This window comes from Scyliorhinus torazame, chromosome 6, assembly GCF_047496885.1.
Source record: "Scyliorhinus torazame isolate Kashiwa2021f chromosome 6, sScyTor2.1, whole genome shotgun sequence".
Taxonomy (NCBI): domain Eukaryota; kingdom Metazoa; phylum Chordata; class Chondrichthyes; order Carcharhiniformes; family Scyliorhinidae; genus Scyliorhinus; species Scyliorhinus torazame.
In genome coordinates, this window is record NC_092712.1 from 201,659,491 (window position 1) to 201,687,420 (window position 27,930).

Consider the following 27,930-nt stretch of genomic DNA (forward strand, 5'->3'; position numbering starts at 1 on the left):
TGCCTGAAGTTCACCCACCTTATTCCTGATGCTTCTTGCGTTGAGGTATACACACTTCAACCCATCTCCGTGCCTGCAAGCACTCTCCTTTGTCAGTGTTGCCTTCCCCACTGCCTCACTACACGCTTTGACGTCCTGGACATCGGCTACCTTAGTTGCTGGACTACAAATCCGGTTCTCATTCCCCTGCCAAATTAGTTTAAACCCTCCCGAAGAGTACTAGAAAACCTCCCTCCCAGGATATTGGTGCCCCTCTGGTTCGGATGCAACCCGTCCTGCTTGTACAGGTCCCACCTTCCCCAGAATGCGCTACAATTATCCAAATAACTGAAGCCCTCCCTCCTACACCATTCCTGCAGCCACGTGTTCAACTGCACTCTCTCCCTATTCCTAGCCTCGCTATCACGTGGCACCGGCAACAAACCAGAGATGACAACTCTGTCTGTCCTGGCTTTTAACTTCCAGCCTAACTCCCTGAACTCGTTTATTACATCCACACCCCTTTTCCTACCTACGTCGTTGGTACCAATGTGCACCATGACTTCTGGCTGCTCACCCTCCCACTTCAAGATCCTGAAGACACGATCCGAGACATGCCTGGCCCTGGCACCCTGGAGGCAACATATCTTCCGGGACTCTCGCTTGCGACCACAGAATCTCCTATCTATTCCCCTAACCTTGAGTCTCATATCACTATTGCTTTTCTATTCTCCCCCCTTCCCTTCTGAGCCCCAGAGCCAGACTCAGTGCCAGAGACCTGGCCGCTAGGGCCTTCCCCCGGTAGGCCATCCCTCCCAACAGCATCCAAAACGGTACACTTGTTTTGAAGGAGAACGGCCACGAGGGATCCCTGCACTGTCTGCCTGTTCGTTTTCTTTCCCCTGACTGTAACAGGGGAAAGAAAATTACATTCTGTGAATTTTAGGACAATTATTTTCATAATCTCTTTGGTAATACTAAGTTACTATTACATAAATATTGAAGATAGAAAAACCCTTCTGAGAATAAATTGAATATTTTCAGAAGTTGAGCACTTAATGTCTTCAATCTTTCAACACCTCTAGCCTGATGTAATCGTCTGTCTTTTATCTGTACTGTTTTCGTTTTCTCCAGAAGAGTATATTTTCTGCTTGCAGCCAAAGAATTGCAAGGCGCATCTTAAGCCATTCTAAAGGCGATGATGTGGAGCTGGAATGAGAAGTCATACATTCATAGCATCCCTACAGTGCAGAATGAGGCCATTCGGCCCATCAAGTCTGCTCCGACCCTCTGAAAGAGCACTTTACCGAGGTGAGCTCCCCTGCAAACCCCACCTAACCTGCACACCATTGGACTGTGGGTGAAACCAGAGCACCCGGAGGAAACCCATGCAGACATGGGAGAAAGTGCACACTCCACACAGACAGGGCCGGAATTGAACCCAGGTCCCTGGCGTTGTAAATGCATTCCTAATCACTGTGCCACCATGCCGCCATTGCTATAGGTTCTGGGGAAGCTATAGGTGGCAAAAGTCAAACCAAGCAAAGACAGTGTCATGTTGTAGACAACCGAGGATTGTCGTGTCAAAGGTCTTGAAGGGAGTTCAAGGAGGATAAAAAGGGATATAATGTACCATAGTCATAGTTATAAATAATGTCATTTGTAATTTTGGTTTGGGCTGTTTAGATACACTTGGAAGGCTCAAACTCTAACTGGGGAAATTCATGAAGGAACTTTCAGAGATGTGGATTGAGATCTGGGATGTCAACATGTGCATGAAATAGGAACATAGGAACAAGCGTAAGCCATTCAGCCCCTCGAGCCTGTCCCGCCATTCAATGAGATCATGTTATGGCCTAACTCCATATACCTGCCTTTGGCCCATATCCTTTAATACTGCTTAATACTGCTTTGACAAAGAGTCATCCAGACTCAAAACTTTAACTCCCTTTGCTCTCCACAGATGCTGTCAGGCCTGCTGAGATTGTCCAGTGCTTTTTGTTTTCATTTCAGACTCCAGCATCCGCAGTAATTTTCTTTTATCCCTTAATATATAATATATATTAAGCTGAAGCTTTGCTGAGCAAAACTTTATCTATCTCAGATTTAAAATTAAAAACTGATCTATCATCAATTGCTGTTTGTAGGAGAGCATTCCAAACCTCCACCACCCTTTGTGCGTAGAAGTGCTTCCTAAAGTCTTTCCTTGATGATCTGGCCCAATTTGTTTATTCTCTCCTCATACCTTAACCCCTGAACGACAGGTATCATCCTTGTAAACCTATGTTGCATTCCCTCCAAGGCCAAATATCCTTCCTAAGGTGTGGTACGCAAAACTGCTCACAGTACTCCAAATGGGGTCTAACCAGGGGTTTTGTATAGCTGCAGCATAACATCTGCATCCTTATACTCCAATACTCTAGATGTAAAGGCCAGCATTCCATTAGCCTTCTTGATTACTTTCTGTGCTTCCTCGTGGCATTTTAAAGATCTATGCATCAGATTCCCCAGGTTTTTTTGGACATCCACTGATTTTAGTTTATTACTATCTAGAAAGGACCCTAAGCTATAATTTTTGGTCCAAAATGGATAACCTCACATTTGCTTACATTGAAATGCATCTGCCACAGTTTTGCCCATTCACCGAGCCATTCAATACCCCTTTGGAAGCCGGTTTAGCTCAGTTGGCTGAACAACTGGTTTGTGATGTAGAGTGAGGCTAGCAGAGCAAGTCTTCCAGCGTGGGTTCAATTCCCATACTGGCTGAGGTTATTTATGAAGGCCTGCCTTCTCAACCTTGCCCCTCACCTGAGATGTGGTAATCCTTAGGTTAGACCACCACCAGTCAGTCGTCTATGGTCATCTGGGACACTATGGCTACTTTACTTTTTAACAATATCCTTTTGCCTGGAGTACAAAGAACAAAGAAAAGCACAGCACAGCAACAGGCCCTTCAGCCCTCCAAGCCTGTGCCATCATGATGCCCTAACTAAAAACAAAAACCTTCTGCTCTTACTTGGTCCTCTATTTCCTGCCTATTCATGGACCCATCCAGATGCCTCAACTAGTCTTTATTAACAATTCTTAATTATGTATTTACAGTAGAAGATACAGGTTTGGAGCTGACCCCATTCTCGGCTTAATTCAACTCTGTCCATCTCAAAATGATCCTGACTCTTGACCAGGTGTTTTCTTCCATCACGGTGTGTGTTGGACTGTACTCAGTCCCACATTAACCTTTTATATACCAGGCCCTTCTACTGCACTCAGTGTTGAGAGAAGAGAAAGAGAAATTAGCATTGGCAGCATTTCTGTCGGGTGTCGAAAGAACAGGTGCTTTCCACAGTTTAAGGGAAACATAATGCATTGCATAGGTCATAGCCCATATGTTTCTGAGTCAAACGATACTGGATTCAAATCCCACTCTGAAGGCTGACACTCCAGTCCAGTATTGAGTAACAGCCACACTGTTGGAGGTACCGGGGGCGATTCTCCGAGCCCCGCGCCCGGCCAGAGAATCGGAGCAACCGCGCCACGACGCCGGCGTACGATTCTCCGAGGTGCGGAGAATCGGCGCCATTTGCGCCGGCGCGTTTGGCGCAGCGCCGGCCACGGGCCGCTGGAACCGGCGGGGCCGCCGATTCTCTGGCCTGGATGGGCCGAGCAGCCGCTCCGACACGACAGAGTCCCGCCGACGCCATTCACCCCTGGTCGCTGCCGACGGGAACTCTGCGGGAATGCTCGGGGGGCGGCCTGTGGGGAGGGGGAGGGGTCTCCCTCACCGGGGGGAGGCCTCCGATGGTGACTGGCCCGCGATCGTGGCCCATCGATTGGCGGGTGGGCCTCTCTGTCGGCGGGCCTCCTTTCTTCTGCTGGCAATGTCACATCCCTGCGTCATTGTTGTGCGGGGCGGCCTGGGGAAGGACGGCCACTGTGCATGCGCTAGTTGCCGCCTGCCCAACTGCACATGCGCAGGACCCAAGGCACCGTGTCTGGCAAATCGCGCCACGCCCCTGCTAGCCCCACGGAGGCCCCAGAATAGGGGTCTGGGAACAGGCGCCGACGCCGGAGTAAAACAGTCCGGTTTTTACTCCGCCGTCAGCACTTAGCCTCCCGTTGGGAGTATCCCGCCCAGCATCGTTCAGGTCAGATGTTAAACCGAACACCCTGTTTGCCTAATTGGGTGGAAGTAAAAGATCTCATGCTGATATTTCGAAGAAAAGCAGGATAGTTTTCCCCAGTGTCCTGTCCAATGTATATCTTTTAATCAATGCAACAAAAACAGATTCAAGTTATTATCACATGATTGTGGGAGTTTGCTGCGTGCAAATTGGCTGCCGTGTTTCTTACATTCCAACAATGATCACACTTTAAATTTGCTGTAAAGTGTGATGTTATATCAAATCATGGGAAAAACTCTATATAAATGTAAGTACTTCTTTCTAAAATTAGGAATAATGACAGAGTGATATGCTGCAGTGACCACAAACCCTCAATTTGGCTTCAACTGCACACCACCCCGCCCTCTCTCTGCCACATGAGCCACCATCCGCCTTTGCCTATGTGAACAAAAGCTATCGGGCAGGTTTTAATTTGCAACAGAGTGACATCCAAACTGCCACTGCCCACTGGATGTGGGTGAAACAGCAAAGAGCAAACAAAATGATATTGAAGCCTGCCACCAGGCCCATATAGGACTGTTTCAAATCCTAATCTTTGATTTCCGGTATCTCGAATATCTCTCTGTGACCTCTTTCCCAGTCGAGGGTCATTTCATACCCTGTTTTCCGGCCTTCTGCAATTCGCTGTCCTGATGTTGGGACACTCTCTCAGTACTAACTTTCCTTATTTTAAAATGCAGGGTGAGAAGCACTAAACCATACCATAGCTTAAAATCCTGAATCAGGCAATGCATAAAACATTGGCCATACCGGCATCTCAGAGAAATTGTTGTTGAATGCAGTCTAGAATTCTGCAGGCAAAAAAGCTGACGGATATTACTGTGTAAAGAAACCAGATGATGAATGTAACTAATTCAACTCCATGAGTTGAAATATATCTTCAGGTCTTTATAAATGAAGGGATTTCTGAATGGAGGGATGTTAACCCCTCTGGGCCTCAAAACCAAATTAAAAGCTGTTTATTTCAAATGCACTTCAGCTATTCAGTTTAAAGTATTTTGGTTACAAGGACTTAACTACCCATAAGTATGTCAATCAAAGTGAACCAGAATGCTAATAGTGAAAAAGCAACCCAGACTTGGTGTTGGGGTTTGTTTTCAACCAATGGCCACCAATTAGTGTGACTGCTGAGCATCATTTAATTAAGTCTTTGCTTTGTTTTGAAATGTTATTATTACCTGCCTGTTCTTCAGAGGTATGCTTTATGTAATATTGCTTGTGATACCTTGATATTCGGATTTAGATGTGTATAACGGCAAAGGCGCACTTTTAGAACATAGAAAATAGAACATACAGTGCAGAAGGAGGCCATTTGGCCCATCGAGTATGCACCGACCCACTTACGCTCTCACTTCCATCCTATCCCCCTAACCCAATAACCCCTCCTAACCTTTTTTTTGGACACTAAGGGCACTTTAGCATGGCCAATCCGCCTAACCTGCACATCTTTGGACTGTGGGAGGAAACCAGAGCACCCGGAGGAAACCCACGCAGACACGGGGAGAACGTGCAGACTCCGCACAGACAGTGCACTGACAGGAGAATCGAACCTGGGATCCTGGCGCTGTGAAGCCACAGTGCTGTCCACTTGTGCTACTGTGCTGCTGACGGTGACTGTATATTATTCACTGTACAGGTCGAGTATCATTTATCTGAATCCCCCGAGTCTGATTGCATTGTGGATTTTAGATCATTTCAGTTTTTGGATATCGGATGGGCTGGCTATTTAGTCTCAAGTCAATAGAATGGCTAGGAAAGGAAGATTTGTCACTGACTAATAAATGCAGTATTCAGTTCGCGGCCTTTTGACGAAGATCAAGCGTTGAGCTGATTTTGGGAGCAAGCAAGGAGATGGATAGCGGCTTGCCAAATCCATTCTGTGCATTGGTTTTGTAACAGTGATTAAGGAATAACATTTTTAAAATATCAGTTCCCCACCCACAGTGCCATCTGCAATTTTGCTTGTGGGATAGGATTCAGAGTGTTGATGCACTCTGCTGGACGAATTTCTTGAATAGTTTTTCTAGCTTAGTCTACCTCACCAACATTAGCGTTGGCTCAGGTCAGAGTTCCCATGCTAAAGGTCAGGTGCAGTTGGCGAGGTTAGTGTTGGCTCGGGTCAGAGTTCCCATGCTAAAGGTCAGGTGCAGTTGACGAGGTTAGTGTTGGCTCGGGTCAGAGTTCCCATGCTAAAGGCCAGGTGCAGTTGGCGAGGTTAGTGTAGGCTCGGGTCAGAGTTCCCATGGCTAAAGGTCAGGTGCAGTTGGCGAGGTTCAAGTTGGCTCGGGTCAGAGTTCCCTGTGCCTGGGGGATCTCGCCATGGTGCCATTTGGCAGTGTCCACAAAAACGTGCACCAGGCATAAGGCACCTTGGGGGAGGGGGGAAATATCCCAGGCCATCTGAGGTCCCCAGGTGGTCTGTTTCCTGGCACCTTGGAACTGCCTGCCTGACACACTGGCAAAGCCACCCAGGAACCTTGACATTGCCAGGGTGCCCGGGTGCAATCACAGACTGGCAGGGGCAGGGGAACGTTTGCTGTGTGGACCTGTTTGTTCCCTGTATTCTGTGTAGCTGTACACCCACACAGCCTAGAGGAAACCTTCGTCAGGATTGTGTGTGGTGTGTACGAGAAGTTGGAGTCTGATGTACATCCTGCCTTTGTCCCTCTATGTGACAAAGGTTGTGGGTTTGGAATTCAATTGGAATGGCCTTGATAAGTTGCAGCTATGCATATTGTGGATGGTAGTCATTGCAGCCATGGTGCACCACAGTGGAGGAGGTGGATGTTTAAGTGATGCAAACAAGAGGGCTGTTTTGTCCTGGATAGTGTTGAATTTATTGAGTGATGTTGGAGTTGCATTCATCACTCCTGACTTGTAATTTGCCGGTGATGCAAAGGCTTTGAGGAGTCAGGAGATACATCTGTGACCAAAGAACTTTCACCTTCTGTCATATTCTAGTAATCCCAGTATCTGTGTGGTTGATCCAATCAAGTTTCCAGTAAATAACTATTGATGGTGGAGCACTCAGTGACAGCAAAGCCATGAATGCCAAGGGGAGATGGTTGGACTCTTTTTTATTCAGAATGATCATTACCTCATACTTGTGTGGCATGAATGTTAGGTGCCACTTATCAGCCCAAGAGTGAATGTTGTCCACATCCTGCAGCATGGCCGCGTCATGATTAGAGGAATTGGGGGTGGTGCTGAATATTGTGTAATCATCAGCAAAGATACCTACTTTTCTCATGAAGGAAGGAAGATCATTGACAAAGCAGTCAAAAGTGTTTGAGCTAAGGACACAGTCCTGAAGGACTCCTGCGGCAATCTCTTGGGTTGGGATTATTCATCCCCATAAACCACAACCACCTTCCTTTATTCTATGTATAAATACAGCCAGGGGAAAGCTTTCCCCTGATTTTCAATAACTTTAATTTTACCAGGACTCTTTCACTCCATACTCTGCCAAATGCTGCCCAGATGTCAAGTGCAGTCACTCTCATTCCACCTTTGGAATTTAACACACTTTTTCATATTTAGGTCAGGGCTGAGGTCAAAGGTCTTCTGATATCTCATCACCCCTGAGTACTGGATCTAGTTGACCTTCATTATTCCTCAACTCAAACACAGAAACTACTGGACAATCTCAGGAGGTCTGACAGCATCTGTGGAGAGAACAGGGAGCTAACGTTTCGAGTCTGGATGACTGTCAAAGCTAGAGAGAACTGGAAATGGGGTCAGATTTATACTGTAGTGGGGCGGGGGGTGGGGGGGGGGGAGCGATGGGGCTGGATAGGGGGCCAGCGATAGGTGGAGATAGACAAAGATGTCGAGGACAGAAGACAAAAGGATGTAAATGGGGATGATTAAGGCTAAGAAGCGTGCTGCTAGTGGCACATAAAGAGATTAAAATGTGTGAATCGCAGAACAAAATTGAGCAGTGTGTTAATAGGCAACAAGGAATAGTTGACCGAAGTGGAGTGGGGGGACGAGCGATGGGAAACGGGGGTGGGGGAGGGAACAATGGTGAGGGAAAAACAGATCAATGGAAGAAATGAAAATAAAGATAAATTGATAGAAATAAAAATGAGGTGAAGGTGGGGGAGAGAGTTCACAGTCCGATGTTTTTGAACTGAATGCTAAGTCGGGAAGGCTGTAACGTGCCTCATCGGAAGATGTGGTACTGTTCTTCCAGTTTGCGCTGGGCTTCACTGTAACATCGCAGCAGGCCAAGGACAGACATGTGGACGCGAGAGCGGGACGGTGTGTTGAAATGACAAGTGACAGGAAGGCCTGGATCCTGCTGGCGGACAGACCGGAGGTGTTCTGCAAAGTGATCACCCAGTCTGCGTTCAGTCTTTCCACTGAAGAATAGACCACACTGGGAGTAGCGAGTGAAATAGACCAGTTTGAAGCAGGTGCATGTGAAGCGCTATCTCACTTGAAAAAAGTGTTTAAGCCTGAGATGTTGAGCAGGGAGGAGGTAAAGCTCCCTTTTCTCTCCACAGATGCTGTCTGACCTGCTGAGATTGTCCAATAATTTTTGTTTTAGTTTCAGATTCCAGCATCTGCAGTAAATTGTTTTTATCTTCATTAATCCTCATATCTGACTTCCGGTGGTGGCATGTAGGTGGCAGTCACACATTGGCTGGCTCCTGCTCGAGGCTCGATTTTTCAGAATTTAATGCCCGGTCTCGGGGGCAGTTTTTGGATGAGCTGGTGCAGGAAGATAGTGCAAGAAGATATAAGGAAGGAAGGGAACGTCGAAGAACCAGAATAAAGAAGGGGCTGAGCTAAGGTTCGGCGAGGAGCGAACAGGTTCACCCAGCTGGAGGAAAAATGGCGGAGGCTGGGTCGTTGGGTGAGGCTGCGTCCTTCACAGTGGAGAAGATGACCGAGGTGATGGCCTGTTTGTTTGACTTTTGTTTTCAGGGACTGGGTGTGGGGAGGAGATTGGGGGGAGGAGGAGCCTGGCCAGGGGATTCCACATTTGCACATGAATGGGAGAATGGTGGGGGGAGGATCCGTGATCATTGGAACTTGGTTGAACAGGTTTTGATGCGTCTGAGAGATGTGAAAGGTGGGGGAATGGGTGAGTCAGGTTTTCCATTTGGGGTTCGATAGCAGGGCTCAGGGGGTAGCGGTATTGGTAGGCAAGAGGGTGAGGTTTCAGATGGAGACGGTGGTGGCGAACCAAGGGGGCAGGTACATGATAGTGATGGGGGCGTTAGAGGGGAGATTGGTGACGCTGGCAACTGTATATGGCCCCAACTGTGATGACCTAAGGTTTGCAAAGAGGGTGCTAGTTTCCATCCCGGACTTGGACACTCATGAGCTAATAGTAGGTGGGGACTGGAATTTTGTGCATGAGCCGAGGGTGAACAGCTGCACTCGCTGGCCCAGTCGGTGAGACAGATGTGTGTACAGTACTTTGCTTCCTGAAGTCAATGATCAGCTCTTTCATTTTGCTGACATTGAGGGATAGATTATTGTTGTTGCACCACTCCACTAGGTTCTCCATCTCCCTCCTGTATCCTGACCTATTGAGTATAGTAGGAGGCTAAGTATGCAGCCTTACAGGGAGCCGGTATTGAGGACTATCGTGGAGGCGGTAGTTGATTGTGGTGCTGGAATGATTTGGGATTGGCCAGGGTTCACGACGTGGGTATGGCTGGTATATAGGGAGCCAATGGCAATTATTCACATGAACATGAGTTTGGGGTATTGTGCTCTGCACCGGGGTACAACAAAGAACAAAGAACAAAGAAATGTACAGCACAGGAACAGGCCCTTCGGCCCTCCAAGCCCGTGCCGACCATGCTGCCCGACTAAACTACAATCTTCTACACTTCCTGGGTCCGTATCCCTCTATTCCCATCCTATTCATGTATTTGTCAAGATGCCCCTTAAATGTCACTATCGTCCCTGCTTCCACCACCTCCTCCGGTAGCGAGTTCCAGGCACCCACTACCCTCTGCGTAAAAAACTTGCCTCGTACATCTACTCTAAACCTTGCCCCGCTCACCTTAAACCTATGCCCCCTAATAATTGACCCCTCTACCCTGGGGAAAAGCCTCTGACTATCCACTCTGTCTATGCCCCTCATAATTTTGTAGACCTCTATTAGGTCGCCCCTCAACCTCCTTCGTTCCAGTGAGAACAAACCAAGTTTATTCAACCGCTCCTCATAGCTAATGCCCTCCATACCAGGCAACATTCTGGTAAAAAATAGTAGTAGGCAGGGGTGTCCTATGTCCCCTCTGCTGTTTGCATAACCTCCCTGCTCTTATGCCCTATGCCTCACCGAATAAAGGCAAATATCTGAGTGCATTCTTGGCCATGTTATCTACCTATCCAGCCATCCTCCAGCATCTGTGGACATTCACTCTAAGGTCTTGCCATTCCTCTATACCTCTCAGTATGCTAACACATATTGTGTATTCCCATGCCTTGTTAGCTGTTATAACCTGCCTACTTACCATTGGCTGGGGACTAATGACTATCCCACAATCCTGTGGGAGTATGAGCTTCCCCAATGAGGGGGGCGGAGAAACCACGAGTAAACCCCTAGTATAAATAAAGCTGGCCAGTTCAGGAACCAGCAGGAAGGAGTATGTAGCAAGGGAAGTTACTGCTACAGTTCTGTATATATGTTATAGTAAATAAATGTTATTACTTTGTATCCTTAAAACTCGTGCTGGATTCTTCATGGCCCTTACAAAACTGGCGACGAGGATGGGATTCGAACCCACGCGTGCATAGCACAATGGATTAGCAGGTATGACCAAAATGAAAATGTTGGCCCGGAGTTATGTCTGGTGGCCAGGCCTCGACACCGACATTGAGAAGGTGGCCCAAAACTGCTCCATTTGCCAGGAGCATCAGAAGCTTCCGCCGGCCGCAACCCTACATCACTGGGAATGGCCAGGGGGGCCTTGGGCACGCTTGCATGCAGATTTCGCAGGCCCTTTTCAAGGACCAATGTTCCTTCTACTAATTGACGCCCAGTCCAAATGGCTAGAGGTGCATAAGATGCAGGGGACAACGTCCTGCGCAACAATTGAAAAGATAAGTTTATCGTTTAGTACGCATGGCCTCCCCGAGGTGCTGGTCACGGATAACGGCACTCCATTCACGAGTGAGGAGTTTGCGAGGTTCACGAAGATGAACGGCATCCGCCATATCCGCACTGCCCCTTACCACCCGGCTTCAAATGGGTTGGCAGAGCGCGCAGTGCAGACATTCAAAAGAGGCCTAAAGAAGCAGTCTTCCGGATCAATGGACATGAGACTGGCTCGCTTTTTGTTTACGTACAGGACCACCCCTCATGCAGTGACTGGGGTAGCTCCCGCAGAACTCCTAATGGGCCGGAGACTTCGCACCCGCCTTAGTATGGTTTTCCCAGACATTGGTGCAAAAGTACGCCGCACACAAGAACGGCAGGGACAGGGATTTTTTTCGGCATCGGCCGATTCGGCAGTTTGCGCCCGGTGACCCAGTGTTCGTTCGGAATTTTGCTGGTGGGGCCCAATGGGTTCCTGGTGTAATCTTTCGTCAAACGGGCCCTATATCTTACCAATGCAAGCCCAGGGTCGTCTCCAGCGAAAACATGTAGACCACGTTCGGTCCAGAAGACCATCCCCTCAAAAGATTCCCCGCCCCCGGAGCTCATTTCAACAGCCGCAGAGACCAGAGACAAGGGAAGGTAGTCCTCACAATCTTCCACTGGTGCCTCACTCGAAGCCTGCGCAGGTCGTTACGGGACCGAATGGAGGCAGCAGACTCTGACTCCAAGATGGAGACACAGGATGCATCAGAGGGGGAATCCTCGGGTCCACGGGCCGTGGATGTACAACCGCGCCGTTCATCATGGAAGCGCCGGTCTCCGTCTCGTTACACGCCGCCTGATCCAGCGCCGCGTGCAAATGGTGTCCGGCCTGCGGCCAAACGATTCCGACGCCCTCCTTCGCCAGGGTCTTCCGTGGATTCCTTGGACTTTGGGGGGGAGGGATGTTATAACCTGCCTACTTACCATTGGCTGGGGACTAATGACTATCCCACAATCCTGTGGGAGTATGAGCTTCCCCAATGAGGGGGGGCGGAGAAACCACTAGTAAACTCCTAGTATAAATAAAGCTGGCCAGTTCAGGAACCAGCAGGAAGGAGTATGTAGCAAGGGACGTTACTGCTACTGTTATATATATATGTTACAGTAAATAAATGTTATTACTTTGTATCCTTAAAACTCGTGCTGGATTCTTCGTGGCCCTTACAAAATTAGCTTTTCCCACTTCTCCAGATTGATATTTTCCTGCAGTATTCAGCATTTTTTCTTCACTGTCAACCAACCAATTTTTGTATCATCTGCAAAATTCTTAATCATACCCCCTACATCCAAACTATCAATATATACCACAAAAATCAAGGAATGTAGCATTGAGCTCTGCAAAACCCGACTGGAAACAGTCTTCCCAGTCACAAAAACCATCAACCATTATCCTTTGCTTCCAGCTATGAGCCAATTTTTGATCCAACTACTTAATTTTCCATCGGCTTTTGCTTCTGTGACCAGTCTACCAGGTGGGAACTTATTAAAAGCTTTGCTAAAACCCATATAAACTACACCAACATTCACAATCTTCCTCATTATCGCCTCAGAAAAGACAATCATGTCAGTCAGTCAGTCAGGACCTTCTCTTAATAAATCAGTGCTGACTATCTTTGATTAAACTGTGTCTTTCTAAATGAAAATTTATCCTGCTCCTCAGAACATTTTCCAACAATTTTCCCACCACTGACGTTCGGCTTACTAGCTTGTAATTGCTTTTCTATCTATTTCTCCCTTTTTAACTAACGGGACAATGTTAGCCATTCTCCAGTTCTTTGGTACAATACACAATCTACTCTGCACACTTCTGATGCAAGGTCACAGCACCCTCACCAATATATGGCATCCAGCATGACCAACATCAGAAGTGTGCATGAGTAGCACAGTGTCCATAAATGGCACACATTACGCCAAAAGTACAGGAGGTTTTCAAGCAAATGTTGCAGTCTCAGTTTAATGTTTCTTTAAAAACAGCATCTCTGATAATGCAATGCCCCCTCATTACTGCACTAAAATGTCAGGTCATTAACTCACAGCCTGAGTGAGATGTAAATCTACGATAATTGAACTCAGAGGCAAAAACGCTACTGCTCAGCGAAATATGTAGTGCACTCAGTCATAAAGGGCCAACTAAGGTTCAGTGCTGGCTGCAGCTCAGTTTGTAGCATGCTCGCCTCAGAAGGTTGTGCTGTGGGTTCAAGTCGCACTCTGGTGTCGACAATCTCTGGTATCTCCTTATGTCGACAAGTCGCAATCTAGGCTGGCATGCGAGTGCAGTACTGAGGAATGCCACATAATTGGAGGTGCTGTTGTTTGGGTGATATGTTCAATCAAGGCCTTGCCTGTCTGCCCTCTCAGGTAGATGTAAGAGATCCTTCAAAACTGTGCTGCAGAACAGCAGGAGAGTTATCCCTGCTGTCTTAACCGATATTGTCCCTCAATCAAAATTACAAACAAAAAGATTATCTGGCCACTATCACATTGCTGTTTGTGGGATCTTACTGTGCACAAATTGAATTCTGCATTTCCTAATTTACCAGATTAACTACATTTCTAAAGTACTTCATTGACTGGAAACTGCTTTGCTATGGCCAATGATGATATCTGAATGCACATTTTTCCCTCTTTCATTCTTTCGCTTGAGTAAGCAGCTGGGAGGAAGGAATGAATTTCTCTTCCAAAAATGGAAGAGCGTGAACCAGATTCAGCAAATAATTAAAAAGGTTAAAGAACGCAAGATTTGAAGCTAGTAAGTATCTTTATCATTTTCTCCTTGCAATTCTCCTCTAATGAAATCTTTGTGCTGAAGCATTTGAATGCACTATGAAGTATTGCTTGACCTGCTACACTTACACTTGGTAATGCGTGCCAAATAAATATTGTTTTAAGACATGTAGTATATAATATGTAGATTTAACAGTGAGCTATCATTACTAGAATTCATGCTCCAAAAGACCAATTCTATCCTTTTGTTTTGTCTAGTCATTAACTGCCAGAAAGCAATAGAATTGATAGAATTTACCTGCAGAATCAACAAGACCATGAGATCTAAGTGAAAGTGCATGGAATTAGAACCGTTTTCATGAATGCAGGCAAGTTTGTTGCTTTGCTGATATTCCCTGCAGCCAGTGAGCTGCTGGTGCAGTGGTAATGTTACTTGACGAGTATTCCAGAGGCCCGGGCCATTGCTCTGGGTCATAAATTCAAATCTCACCATATATAACCGATAAATTTATATTCTATAGATATTTGACTCCCTTGGGGGGGGGGAGTTTAAGTTTACAACTAAATGAAGAAGTCTGTGACTCCTCACATTTGTTGATCAGTAAGTGGCACATGATCAGTGAAGGAGACTTCATCCTGAGTGAGTATCTTTGGGAATTTGGTGCAGAGGGGAAAGCAGTGTTTTTTTGCTTTCTAACTTTTTCATCCCTCTGAAAGTGGTCTTGCCCTGCTGCAGAAGAGGAGGCTGCTTGTTTGGTGTGTATTTCAGCTGCGGTGAAGCAGCAGCGGGAAAAGAAATTACAGCGACGTCACAGGAATCTTAGGATTCCTGTGACATCACAGGATTATTGGCCGGCAAGTGTTCAGTATAGGATGGCATTGAATTAGAAAGTAGCCCCTGGAATAAGTGAAGGTTAGGGTCATTAAAATAATACGGTAATACAAGTAATCCAAAATGAAATAGAGTCAATGCAAGAGAAGTAAAGTTAAGACATGCAGTGCAGCTCAGTTGCCTGTACTGCTCTATTTGCAAAGTCATGGACCAGTATCCTGCTCGACTATATGTGCAGGAAGTGCTGCCAGCTGCAGAAACCTGAGCTCTGGGTTTCAGAGCTTGAGCAGCGGCTGGAGTCAGTGTGGTGCATCCGCGAGGCTGAGTGCTAGGTGAATGGCACATTCAGAGAGGTGGTTACACCGCAGCTTAAGGGCCTGGAAGAAGAGAGGGAATGGCTGACCACCAAACCGTCCAAGAGAATTGGGCAGGAAATGCAGGAGCCCCTGGAGTCCCACTCAGAAATTAGTTTTCCATTTTGGATGCTGGTTCCTCAGAGGAGTGTCATCAGAGCCACAAGCACTTGGCTATACAGGCAGGGGAAGAAAAGGAATGAAAAGGTATTAGTGATTGGGGATTATTTTGTGAGGGGTATAGACAGGTGTTTCTGTGGCCTTAGACATGACTCCAGGATTTTCTGTTACCTCCCTGGTGCCAGGGTCAAGGATGTCACAGAGTAGTTGCAGGAAATTCCCCGATTAGGGCAGAGGGCAGAAGGAACCACCACGGGATATTTCTTCGCGGCTAGAAATAAAGAATTTATTTATTCATGTGTTTAGCCCAGAAATGTAACACTTCATCACACACTCACCACTGTCACTTGCACTCGGAAAAATACAGTTCAAAAGATTAGTGCACTTGTCCAATTCCAAATAAAGGAATAGTTTGTAAGTTACGTGATTGGTTTGAATGGTGAAGGCTTCGTGAAAAAAGACGTTTTTTTCTACTGTAGCTAGGCGAATTCACGAATCCCAACTCCTGGCAGGATTCCCTCAAAGAGGTGGATATTAGTTGCTTGTAGGATTCCCGACCACCATGGCAGGATGTCATTAATGAGCCAGTTGACACTCAATATCCCTGAGCCCACTGCAATTTGGTGGTGACTCAGAGGGTAAATGGAAGACACATAGCTATCCTATGCCCTTGAACAGCTGCCCAGCAAACATTATTGGGTTTAACCGTGGCCTCCCAAGAGGGGTCCCGCATTGTCAGGCATGCTGCCCCAAATCGAGGGACCCAGCTTCAGACAAGGGGTTGGTCGCTGAAAGCCACCCACTTACCCTTTCCACTGACACCCAACTCCTGTTTTCCATGTCCCCCATCTCACCCTCAATCACCTCTAGTCTGAGGTGCCATGATGACCCTGGACCTCTGGTGGATGCAGTGCTGGCAGCAGCCATTGTTCCCACTGGCAGTGGCAGCAATGATGAGCTGTTTTCTTCTGATTGATCAGCTGCTTTCTGCAGGTGCGACTTCCCTCAGCAGTGACCTCAATCACAGGAGGGTGCAATGGAGGCCACATAAGTGTCCAAAGAACACCTGATCCCAGTGGGTATGTCCCACCCAACTTACAAGGGTTTCCTACCTAATCTCAGACCTTTGGGAAGATCCCAAATAATACAATTCAGGCTCAAATATTCCTTTGTCTCAACATAATGCTTTGCAATTCAAATTTTGCACAGAATAAAGAATATTACATGATAGTGCATCGCATTTCAATTACATGGTGCATAGATTAAGGCCTCTCTGTTCAAGGTTTAATTTAACTGGACATCTGTTGGAAAAGGAAGACTCCAGATCATAAGGGTTGCAAAAGGAACTGATGACATGGAACTCCAATGAAAGTCCACTGCAAAGATCAGCAAACTGTGCCATGAGTTGAGGCGAGAGTGACCATCCTTGACATCAAGGAAGCATTGATTGGGTGGCATCAAGGAGACCTAACAAAATGAGAGTCAATGGGAAATTTTGCGGGAAAACTCTCTGCTGGTTGTGCTTAGTGGAGGTCAGTCACCTCAGTCCCAGGACATGCCTGCAGGAGTTCCTCAGGGTAGTGTCCGAGGTCCAACCATCTACAGCTGATTCATCAACGTCCTTCCCTTCATCATAAGGTCTGAAATCTGGGCCGGGATTCTCCCCTAGCCGACGGGACGGGGGGTCCCGGCGGGATGGAGTGGCTGGAACCACTCCGGCATTGGGCCGCCCCAAAGGTGCCGATTTCTCCACACCTTTAGTGGCCAAGCCCTCACCTTGAGGGGCTAGGCCCGCGCCGGAGTGGTTGGCGCGCCGCCGGCTGGCGGGAAAGGCCTCTGACGCCACGCCTGCCGGGGCCAAAGAGACTCCGCCGGCCAGCGGAAGTCCGCGCATGCGCAGTAGCGTCAGCGGCTGCTGATGTCATCCCCGAACATGCGCGGGGGGGGGGGGCACTTCCACATCGCCCATCGCGGAGGCTATGGCCGAGGCGGAAGGAAAAGAGTGCCCCCATGGCACAGGCCCACCCGCGGATCGGTGGGCCCCGATCGCGGGCCAGGCCACCGTAGGGGCACCCCCCGGGGCCAGATCGCCCCGCGCCCCCCCCCAGGACCCAGGAGCCCGCCCGCGCCGCCAGTCCCGTCGGTAAGGTAGGTGGTTTGATTCATGCCGGCGGGACTGGCATGACAGCAGCGGGCCTTTGGCCCATCGCCGGCCGGAGAATCGCCGGGGTTGGCCCGCCGACCGGCGTGGCGCGATTCCCGCCCCCGCTGAATTTTCGGTCCCGGAGAATTTGGCGGCCGGCGGGGGCGGTATTCACGCCGCCCCCCGGCGATTCTCCGACCTGGCGGGGGGTCGGAGAATCCCGCCCCTGATGTTCATTGACGATTGCACAATATTATTGACAACTCTTCAGATACTGAAGCAGTCCATGTCCAAATGCAGCAAGGCATGGACAATATCCAGGCTTGGGCTAACAAGTGGCAAGAAAATTTGTGCCACACAAGTGTCAGTCAATAACCATATCCAACAAGAGAGAATTGAACTATTACCCTTGACGTTCAATGGTGGTACCAACTCTGAATCTCCTCCATCAACATCCTGCGGGTTATCATTGATCAGAACTCAACTGGGCTAGCCATATAAATACTGTGACTACCAAGAGCACATCAGAGACCAGGAATTCTGTGGCGAGTAACTCATTTCCTGACTCCCCAATGCCTGCTCACCATCTACAAGGCACCATCCACTTGCCTGGATGAGTGCAGCTCCAACAACATCCCAGATGCTCCACACCATCCAGAACAAAGCATCTCGCTTGATTGGCACCTCATCCACAAAACTTCTCTCCCTCAACCACCAATGCACAGCGGCAGCAGTGTTTACCACCCACAAGGTGCACTGTAGGAATCAACCATGGCTCTTTCAATAGCTCCTTCCAAACCCATGACTGCTACCATCGAGAAGGACAAAAGCTTGGGAACACAACCACCTGCAAGTTCCCATGCAAACCACTCACCATCCTGACTTGGAAATATATCACTGATTGAACTGTGTTTATTTCAATGCAAGAGACCTAACGGGCAAGGCAGATGAACTCAGGGCATGGATAGGAACATGGGATTGGAAACTTGGCTAAAGGAGGGGCAGGACTGGCAGCTCAATGTTCAGGGGTACAAATGCTGTAGGAAAGATATAACAGAAGGTAAGAGAGGAGGGGGAGTTGCGGCTTTGATTCGGGACAGTATCACGGCAGTACAAAGAGAGGATATATCCAAGGGTTTGCCCACTGAATCTATATGGGTAGAACTAAAAAATAAGAAGGGTGAGATCACTTTGATAGGACAGTACTATAGGCCCCCAAATAGTCAGCGGGATATTGAGGAGCAAATATGTAAAGAGATTACAGATAGCTGCCAGAAAAATAGGGTGGTAATAATTGGGAGCTTTAACTTTCCCAACATTAACTGGGACAGCCACAGCACTAGGAGTTTGGATGGAGAGAAATTTGTCGAGTGTATTCAGGAAGAATTCCTCATTCAATATGTGGATGGCCCGACCAGAGAGGGGGCAAAACTTGACCTCCCCTTGGGGAATAAGGAAGGGCAGATGACGGAAGTGTTAGTGAGAAATCACTTTGGGACCAGTGACCATAATTGCATTAATTTTAAGATAGCTATGGAAAATGATAGTTCTGGGCCAAAAGTAAAAAATTTTAATTGGGGCAAGGCCAATTTCAAGGGTATTCGGCTCGAACTTTCAAAAGTTGATAGGGGGTGCCTATTTGCAGGCAAGGGGACAGCTGGTAAGTGGGAATCTTTCGAAAAGGTGTTAACTGGGGTTCAGGGTGAGCACATTCCTCGTAGAGTGAAGGGTAAGGCTGGTAGAAGGAGGGAACCCTGGATGACTCGGGATATTGAGGCCATGGTCAAAAGGAAGAAGGAGACATATGAATGCGTAGGCATCTGGGATCAAATGGATCCCTTGAAGAGTAGAGTTAAGAGAGAAATCAGGAGGGCAAAAAGGGGACATGAGATTGTCTTGGCAGATAGGACAACGGAAAATCCAAAGAGCTTTTACAGATACATGAAGGGTAAAAGGGTGACTAGGCAGAGTCTGGCCTCTGAAGGATAAACAATGTCACCTATGTGCCGATCCACAAGGGGTGGGAGAGGTCCTAAATGAATATCTCTCGTCAGTATTTACTGATGAGAAAGGCACGAATGTTAGGGAAATTGGGGAAATAAAAAGCGATGTCTTGAGGAGTGTACATATTACAGAGAAGGAGGTGGTGGAGGTATTAAAGCGCATCAAGAGAGAAATCCCCAGGACCTGATGAAATGTATCCCAGGACGTTATGGGAGGCTAGTGAGGAAATTGCCAGCCCCCTAGCTGAGATATGTGAATCATTGACAGCCATAGGAGAGGTGCCTGAAGATTGGAAGGTATCAAATGTTGTGTCCTTGTTTAAGAAGGGCTGTATGGATAAGCTTGGGAACTACAGACCGGTTAACCTTACTTCTGTAGTGGATAAATTGTTAGAAGGTATTCTGAGGGACAGGGTCTACAGGCATTTAGATAGGCAAGGGCTGATTAGGGAAAGTCAGCATGGCTTTGTAAGGGGAAAGTAATGTCTCACGAATTTGATTTGTTTTTTGAAGGGGTAACATAGATCATAGAACAATACAGCGCAGTACAGGCCCTTCGGCCCACGATGTTGCACCGAAACAAAAGCCATCTAACCTACGCTATGCCATTATCATCCATATGTTTATCCAATAAACTTTTAAATGCCCTCAATGTTGGCGAGTTCACTACTGTAGCAGGTAGGGCATTCCACGGCCTCACTACTCTTTGCGTAAAGAACCTACCTCTGACCTCTGTCCTATATCTATTACCCCTCAGTTTAAAGTTATGTCCCCTCGTGCCAGCCATTTCCATCCGCGGGAGAAGGCTCTCACTGTCCACCCTATCCAACCCCCAAGAAGGTAGAGGAGGGCAGTGTGCTCGATATTGTCTACATGGACTTTAGCAAGGCCTTTGACAAGGGACCGCATGGTAGGTTGTTGCAAAAGGTTAAATCTCACGGAATCCAGGGTGAGGTCTCCAATTGCATTCAAAATTGGCTTGACATTTTTCCCAGGAATGTAGGAGGCTTAGGGGTGATCTTATAGAGGCCTATAAAATAATGAGGGGCATAGATAAGGTAGATAGTCAACATCTTTTTCCAAAGGTAGAAGAGTCTAGAACTAGAGGGCATAGGTTTAAGGTGAGAGGGGACAAATATAAAAGAGACCAGAGGGTACATTTCTTCACACACGGTGGTGAGCATCTGGAACGAGAGGCCAGAGGCAGTGGCAGATGCGGGTACAATTTTATCCTTTAAAAAACAGTTAGACAGTTACATGGGCAGGGTGGGTATAGAGGGATATGGGCCAAATGTGGGCAAGTGAGCCTAGCTTAGTGATAGAAACTGGGTGGCATGGACAAGCTGGGCCAAGGGACCTGTTTCCATGCTGTAAACATCTATGACTCTATGCCACCCTGTTTCTTTACTGTCGCTGAATCGAAATCCTGGAGCTCCCTTACTAACACCACTGTGGGTGTACCTACACTTCAGAGACTGTAACAGCTCAAGAAGGCAGCTCACCACTACCTTCTCTCGGATAATTAGGAATGAACAATAAGTGCTGTCAACCCCATGAATTAACTTTTCAAAACATAACATTGAATAATAGTTAAAGACCAGTGATAGTAGCACAATAGAAACTGTCACATGTATAATCAAAGGCATCACTACTGGTGCTATTAATTTATTATATTGGCCACATTTTTTTTTGTTTTTGAATGAAAAATGGGAAGCATCATTCCAACTGTATAATTGTACAAAGCTTTACTCCAGTGAAAGGGTTACTAACAGCTATTCAAGGTGGAAATGCTAATCCGGATTCACTGCTAACATGGTACTGCTCACACAATTCCCTGAAGGATAACAGATGGCTGGCAGTAAGGTGACGGCAATAATATAATTGAGCAGATCAGATGACTGTCAACTGTAACAGTAAAACACAAAGCTTTATGACTGAGAGAAAATCTGTGAGGTTCAATTCATGCTTTGTACTCCCTGAACACTTGTTACTTTACAATATACAATTAATAAAAAATAAACATGCCTTTATCTTATCCATGCTGAATTCTGTAGAAATTAGTTTATGCAGGTAAATGGTGTCACAAAATGGTAGGATGCTATTAAATTGAATGTTTTTTTTTGCATAAATAAAATCAAATTGTCATGTATTTTGTAAACCAGGTGTGGGCAGTAAGAGAAAGGAAGGGGCAGGAAAGAATAGGGAACAGGGTGTTCTTTGCAATTGATACATTTAGTAGTTAGAGAGCTGTGAGCCAGGAAGCAGGCTAATCACAGAGGAGATGTTGAAGAAGCAAAAGCAAGAGATAGAGAGGGGCCACTATCTCAGGAAACAGCTCAGTTAGAGATGAAGCTCTGAGGGCAAAAATTCAGTTTGTGCAAAAGATAATTTCCTTTTCTGGACCGAAGACCATTCCCAAATCCTGGTCACTTAAGCTGTACAATATGGTAGTCACTGGCTAGATTTGATCAATAGGTTTAAGGTTGTTTGCAAAATGGAGCGGTCTTAATAGAGTTCAGAATTATGGGGGAAATAGGTGCTTTTATGTTTCCAGTCTTTGAAGGATTACCTGTTTCCTGTTAATGTTCAAAAGTATGGTCCATATTTAAGAACTCAGCGACCAACCGAAATGAGTATGACACCATTGTCACAGACTTTATCAGCAAATGTGTAGATGACTGCGTGTCAAAGAAAGTAGTACGTACGTTCCCCAACCGGAAACTATGGCTTAATGGGGAGATTGACTCCCTACTGAAGGCCAGGTCTGAGGCGTTTAAGTCAGTCGACACTGACCTACACTCAAAATCCGGTTACGACCACCACAAAGCCATCAGGGAAGCCAAGAGACAACATCAGGCCAAGCTAGAGTCACAGACTAGCGTACAGACTCTCGTTGGTTGTGGCAAGGCTTAAACAACATAACCAGCTACAAAGCGAAGCCGAGCAAAATCTCTGGCAGCACCGCACCCCTCCCCAATGAACTCAATGCATTGTATGCTCAGATCGAGCAGGAAACCATTAAACCGTTGTTGATTACCCCAGCAGCCCCGGACATACTCATACCCACCGTCACAGCTTTCAAAGTCAGATTGACCTTCTTGAAAGTGAAACCTTGGAATGCGACGGGGTCCAGCCGGGGTCCTTGGTTGTGCACTCAGATCCTGCGCAGGTCAGCTGACAGATGTGTTTGCAGTCAACTTCAGCCTCTCCTTACTCCATTCCAAAGTCCTCACCTGCTTGAAGAAGACCACCATCATACCGGTGCCCAAGAAGAACCAGGCAACGTGTCTTAATGACTATTGTCTGGCGGCCTTGACATCAATCGGAATGAAGTACTTTGAGAGGTTGGTCATGAGGCATATCAACTCCACAGTGCCAGAATGCCTAGATCCACTGCAATTCGCATACCCCTGCAACCGCTCCACAGCAGACGCCATCTCCCTGGCCCTACACTCATCCCTGGAGCATCTCGATGACACGGGCTCCTACATCTGATTCCTATTTATTGACTGCAGCTCCACCTTCAACTCCATAATTCCCAGCCAAGGACATATCAAAGCTCCAAAACTTAGGACTTAGCTCCTCACTCTGCAACTGGATCTGACCCATAGACCACAATCAGTAAGGATAAAAACAACACCTCCTCCGCAATTGTCCTCAATAGGGCCCCGCAAGGTTGCGTACTTAGCCCCCTACTATACTCGCTATGCACACACGACTGCATTGCAAAATTTGGCTCCAACTCCATCTACAGGTGTGGTGACGACACGACCATAGTGGGTCAGACCTTGAACAAACGATGAGTCAGAATACAGGAGGGAGATAGAGAACCTAGTGGAGTGGTGTAACAACAACAATCTCTCCCTCAATGTCAGCAAAACTAAAGAGCTGGTAATTGACTTCCGGAAGCAAAGTATCATACACACCCCTGTCAGCATCAATAGTGCTGAGGTGAGATGGTTGACAGCTTCAAATTCCTAGGTGTGCACATCACCAACAATCTGTCCTGGTCCACCCATGTCGGTGCTATGACCAAGAAACCACAACAATGCCTCTCCTTCCTCAGGAAACTAAGGAAATTCAGCATGTCCTCATTGACTCTTACCATCAGCTGTTGGGGGGGGGGGCGAGATAGGGTTTCAGGGTGTGGTTAGAAGGGTATGGGGGGGGGGGGGGATTTGGATGTAAATATCATTGTGTATTTTTCTATACCTCTGATTTTTTTTTGGGTTGTTAACGCGACAATTGTACAATGTTTGAATAGTGAGAAAAGAGCTAACGTTCCGAGTCCAGCTGACCCTTTTGCCAAAGCAAAAACTGATTCCAATTTTGTGCCAGTTGTTTTATAAGGATAGGAGAATAATAACATGCAAACTTTTGTACCAGTCCCCTGCTCTACTTCTCTGAGGGAAATAGCTTAAGTGGCTGTTCCTGAGGGTGCTGTTGATCTTTCACTCGAGTTAGAGCAAAATCCTTGCAGAACTTGACAAGCTCAATATGAAACTTGTGGACCCCTTTAAGAAAACAAGGTGTAATTGCTGTGCCTTCCTCAGATTAATTATAGACTATTGAGGGCAGCACGGTAGCACAAGTGGATAGCACTGTGGCTTCACAGCACCAGGGTCCCAGGTTCGATTCCCCACAGGGTCACTGTCTGTGCGGAGTCTGCACATTCTCCCCGTGTCTGCTCCGGGAACTCCGGTTTCCTCCCACAGTCCAAAGACGTACAGGTTAGGTGGATTGGCCATGCTAAATTGCCCTTAGTGTCCAAAAGGGTTCGGAGGATTATTGGGTTACCGGGATAGGGTGGAAGTGAGGGCTTAAGTGAGTCGGTGCAGACTCGATGGGCCGAAGGGCCTCCTTCTGCACTCTATGTTCTATTGGTATTAGAAATCTCCGCGTTCTATGCAGTGTATCTAGTGGGTAGCTGTGCACCCTGTCGGGTCCAAGGTAAGGCTTGCACGGCATAAACTGGAAGTTGAAATCCTGATGGGCATCGCCCTGCAGTGAGAACTATCTGAAAATGCAATTTAAATTACAAGTTTCACATGGTTCCGACTGCCTCATAGGAATAGTTACCCGGAAAAGCTTAGAAGAATTAAAAGCACTTCTAGCATCTAGGCAACTTTGACAAGGTCCCTCATGGTAGACTAGTACAAAAGGTGAAGTCACACGGGATCAGGGGTGAACTGGCAAGGTGGATACAGAACTGGCTAGGCCATAGAAGGCAGAGGGTAGCAATGGAGGGATGCTTTTCTAATTGGAGGGCTGTGACCAGTGGTGTTCCACAGGGATCAGTGCTGGGACCTTTGCTCTTTGTAGTATATATAAATGATTTGGAGGAAAATGTAACTGGTCTGATTAGTAAGTTTGCAGACGATACAAAGGTTGGTGGAATTGCGGATAGCGATGAGGACTGTCTGAGGATACAGCAGGATTTAGATTGTCTGGAGACTTGGGCGGAGAGATGGCAGATGGAGTTTAACCTGGACAAATGTGAGGTAATGCATTTTGGAAGGGCTAATGCAGGTAGGGAATATACAGTGAATGGTAGAACCCTCAAGAGTATTGAAAGTCAAAGAGATCTAGGAGTACAGGTCCACAGATCACTGAAAGGGTCTACACAGGTGGAGAAGGTTGTCAAGAAGGCATACGGCATGCTTGCCTTCATTGGCCGGGGCATTGAGTATAAGAATTGGCAAGTCATGTTGCAGCTGTATAGAACCTTAGTTAGGCCACACTTGGAGTATAGTGTTCAATTCTGGTCGCCACACTACCAGAAGGATGTGGAGGCTTTAGAGAGGGTGCAGAAGAGATTTACCAGAATGTTGCCTGGTATGGAGGGCATAAGCTATGAGGAGCGATTGAATAAACTCGGTTTGTTCTCACTGGAACGAAGGAGGTTGAGGGGCGACCTGATAGAGGTATACAAAATTATGAGGGGCATAGACAGAGTGGATAGTCAGAGGCTTTTCCCCAGGGTAGAGGGGTCAATTACTAGGGGGCATAGGTTTAAGGTGAGAGGGGCAAAGTTTAGAGTAGATGTACGAGGCAAGTTTTTTACGCAGAGGGTAGTGGGTGCCTGGAACTCACTACCGGAGGAGGTAGTGGAGGCAGGGACGATAGGGACATTTAAGGGGCATCTTGACAAATATATGACTAGGATGGGAATAGAAGGATACGGACCCAGGAAGTGTAGAAGATTGTAGTTTAGTCGGGCAGTATGGTCGGCACGGGCTTGGAGGGCCGAAGGGCCTGTTCCTGTGCTGTACATTTCTTTGTTCTTTGTTCTTTGTTCTTATAGTACTGACTGACCCCTGCGCCCCAACCTCCCCACAGGACCCCTGACTACTCCCCCACCCAGCAACTATATCTCCTCCTGCCCACCCCATCAACTACCTCCCACCACCCGACCAGACCCCAAAATCGCTCGACCACCCCACAACAACCCCTCTTCATGGCAAATCCCTAACCCACTTGCAAAGGACCCCCCAACTACACTCTCTACCTCGAGTACACCTGCCCTTGACTATATCCACTCCGAACCCCCCCCCCCCCCCCCCCCCCACCATCCTACCAATTCACATTACAAACCTACCTTCTCCCTGGCATGAAAATGGCAGGACCTTAAAACTTATCTGCTTTACGGCAGCAAGTGCCCTAAAAAAAGGGGCGCAACTGCCCTAGGCCTGATTCTGCAGCCCTCGGCTAAAGGTTTCACGATCGCGCTGCTCTACATAGTTCTCATCTGGCCTGAGGAAGGAGGTTGGTGAGTAAGGATTGGCTAGATTCCAAGGTAGGAAACTAGGAGCGGAGTGCATCTGACTCTAATTGCCATTCCGCGGAAACCCTTTTTAAACACTTTCTTTGGAAAAAAATCCGACCTGAAGTCAATTACAAATGTTTCTAGTAGATTGGAAATGCTTTGCTTGATTTCTCTTGCTCTGACATACAACACAGACATTTGCACATTGGACATTATGACACCTGAAGCATGCCATATGCATTTAAAAGAATGATACATTCAGCAGATATTCCTTGGCATTCTTCATGTTAAATGAGACAATAAATGTGTTGTTTTATAATGGCAAGGGTGTTATACGATGAAACTTTTCACTTTAATCAGCTGTGTGTTTAAAATGCAGTACTCTGTCTTTTCCAGTCTGCAAAAGAGTGATGGAAGTTTCCAGCTGGTTAACTGTAACAGCTGCTTGTACAATCAGTAAGACCCGCTTACTGGCAATTTTATCCAAACTCTAATTTTAAGCAATGGCAGTGAGCTAAGTACTTGCAGACTGTGTAGCCAGCAATTATTGCAACCAGCTGGAAACTTCCGACAATGTTTTATCATTTGCTTGTAAACGTTTTAATGTCTTGAAACATTATTTCCAGTCATAGGTCCCCAGGTTAGTGGAGATATTGAGATGATGGCTGCAAAGATTTTCAAAAATACTTTCAGGAGATTCTGTTGACTGCCCAAGCTCAATTATTTGTGTTCATGCATCCTAAATAAATCTAGTAACAGTCTAACCTGCCTAGATCCTCATTTTTGATGTTCCTACCTTATTAAATTACCATTTGTTGCTCTTTATGAATACCTAACATTAGCTGTTCAGATCCAAGTTTTAGCACACACATTTGGGATAATTGCAAAAAATGCTTCCAGCCATCTGTCAGATCTGATACAGTGAAGTAAGTTTTTACCTTTTCTATCTGGGCAAAGCAAAGCACAGAGAGGAAAATGGAACAGGAAAACTCATATGCCTGAAATGGAACTCAAAAATTTTCCATTCATTCATTCATTCATTCAAATCAGCAAATCTACTGTGGCTTGGTCACAGTTATCGGGATTTCCAATCGCCCTATCCATTCTTGTTTTCGTATTTGACACGGTTAACCATGCCATCTTCCTCCAATGCCTCCAGCTCAGTGGGATATCACTTGATTCTACTCTGCCCAATTATACAGTGCATTTGCAGAATGGCTTCTCTTCATTCTCTTACATCATTATTTCCGAAGTTTGCTGAGGATCCATCCTTGTCCCCCTCCTCCTCATCATTTGCATGATACCCCACGGCAACTTTATCCACAGCAGTGGAGTCAGTTTTCACAGTAACCTAATGACAATCAGCTGTATTTCTCCAGTATCACTTTTAAACTCTCCACTATGCTGGTTAGAAGGCCAGCCTCAGTTCCCTGTGACTTTGGGTCAGTTTTATATAAGATTGTTAGGCCTTCTAGCCCTTGCTCCTCTGTCCCCACCCCGCCACCCAACCTCCTTCATGCCTCCGAGTCACCTGACATGTCTATGTCCCTTTCATGCAACTTTGCACCTTCATGCCCACTCAATGCCACTCATCCAGTATCCACGATGGGCAGACCTCAGGAGCCATGTAATGATGAATAAAAAAAACTTTGACGATCGAATAGAGCTCTCTCTGATATAAAAAAGAAAGCTCTCATTCATGGTAAATCTGTTATAAAAAC

The 27,930-nt window shown here is 46.9% G+C and overlaps 1 protein-coding gene across 7 annotated transcripts in view; it reads right to left on the reverse strand.

Moving 5' to 3' along the window:
- LOC140425229 (zinc finger protein 385D-like) overlaps positions 1-27,930 on the reverse strand; it is a 1,050,252-nt gene that overhangs the window by 548,498 nt on the left and 473,824 nt on the right. The window contains exon 1 of one of the 7 annotated variants that reach the window (XM_072509305.1): positions 14,291-14,426. The exons of the other annotated variants lie outside the window; for them this stretch is intronic. The gene's annotated coding sequence lies outside the window, so the exon portion shown is untranslated. Of the gene's footprint in view, positions 1-14,290; positions 14,427-27,930 lie in introns of those variants that run through there. 7 annotated transcript variants of the gene reach the window in all.